This window comes from Chrysochloris asiatica, unplaced genomic scaffold (genome assembly GCF_000296735.1).
Source record: "Chrysochloris asiatica unplaced genomic scaffold, ChrAsi1.0 scaffold00276, whole genome shotgun sequence".
NCBI lineage: Eukaryota > Metazoa > Chordata > Mammalia > Afrosoricida > Chrysochloridae > Chrysochloris > Chrysochloris asiatica.
In genome coordinates this window covers 779,735-781,768 of record NW_006408794.1, presented here as the reverse complement: position 1 = coordinate 781,768, position 2,034 = coordinate 779,735, and positions in this window count along the sequence as shown.

The window sequence follows — 2,034 nt, the reverse complement described above, 5'->3', positions numbered from 1 at the left end:
TTGATTTCTGCTGTTGTCCTTTGTAATTAACTTTCATTTTTCCCAAGCTGATTTCAGAATTCTTTCCTTATCTCTGGTTTTGGAAAGTTTGGTTATGATATGGCTTGGTGGTTATCATTTGGGGCCTATCCTGTTTGGGGTTCATTCAGCTTCTTGAATGCTTATTTTCTTTTCTTTCATGGTGCTATGGAAGTTTTATTTCAAGAACTCTTTGACATCTTTTCTGAGCTTATTTTTGGTCTCTTCCTGTTCTAGAAATCCAATCACCCATAAGTGATTCCTCTTTATGGTGTTCCACATAAATCTTATGCTTTCTTTAGATTTTTCTGACATTTTTCTGATTGTTCTTCTATCATACTAGTATGGAGACATTTATCTTCAAGTGCACTAATTTGGACTTCAATAGATTCAAATCTATTCCTTTTCTCCATTCAATGAATTATCCATGCCTTAGAATTTAGCATTATTCTTCTGGATTTATGTTTGCATGTTTTGTATTGTTTCAATTTTTTCATTTCATCACCATATCTCTTCTGCTTCTCCTTGAAGTAAGTATTTTCAATCCACTTCTTTAGCCTTTCCCCTGAAGCTCAGGGTTCCAGGATTATCTTCTGCATGTTTTCCATTTGGGTTCTCAGATCTTTGTTGTAGAGGATCTGTGTAATATTTCTGCCTAGTCTGTCATCTTGCCAGAAGTCCTCTGTACATTTACTCTTCTGTTGATTATGAAACTTGTTTCCCCCTACTCAGTGACTTGCCTGTTCATTTAATAGTTCTGTTTACTAACTGGCATTTACCAATTTTATTTGTATTCTAAATTGTCAATATTTCCTTTTATGGTTTACATATTTCAGTACCTGTTTATAAATTGTCCCTAACCCAAAGAGAAGAACATATTCTTTGTTCACGTTGCTAACATTTACATGTAGATGGATAGTTCATCTGGCATTTTGAAAAATGTAATTTGTAACAGAGGTCAGTGTTTCATTTTGTTTTTAATATATAGCCCTATGTGTGAATTAAAACCCCTAGATTCAAACCCATTAGCATTGATTCTGACTTAAAGAGACCCTACACTGGATTTCTGAGATTATAAATATGTATGAGAGCAGACAGCTGAATCTTTCTCCTGTGGAGTGACTGGTAGGTTTGAAATCAGTTAGCCTTCCAGTGTGAGTATGTAGCATCAAAACATGCTGTATTACAAACTACCATAAAATTCAATGGCTTAACAGTATAAGTGTTTGCTTATCTTACCAGACTGTAAATCAGTAATTTAGGTTGGATTGCAGTAAGCAGTTCTGGCAGTTAGTTATAGGTCAGCTGACCTAGGGCTGGAGAGACTTGGCTCTGATACAAGTGTCTAATTCTCTAGCAAGCCAGTTAATATACATTCTAATGGTAGAGGACTAGGGATCAGAGGAAGAATGAACAATAATGGAAAGCCCTCTTCAAACACTTAAGATATGTTTCCTAGCATCCCATTGGTGAATACTAATTATATGGCTAAACCAGAATCAAAGTGGAAGGGCAACATGGAAAAGGGTATAAATACAGTGACAATGAATATTGGAATAGACTGATTGAATTTGATTGATTAGAACAATAAGGAAAAATGCTACCTTTTCATAAATCAACTATCATACATGTAGAGCACTGGATCCTGGCTTACATTATTTTCTATTAGATAATTTTTCTATCATAACATGATCTCTGAATTACTTGAAAATTATAAGAAGTTTTAGTATTTATTAGTCTAATTCTTCTAATTGGACACTTCTTCAACATTTTCTTGGTTATTTGATTTTTCTATATATTTTAGTATCAGCATTTCAATTTCATATAAAAATTCGGATACTTTGTGATTTGTGGAAATTGTAAATCACTTTGGAAAGTACAGTGCATTCATCATTTTATTTTCCAGAATATCAGCATAAACTATCTATCAAGAAGTGCTGGTGGTATAGTGGGTTAAGCATCGGGACTCAAACTGCAAGTTCGGACGTTTAAACCCATAGCTGCTCCAAGGGAGGA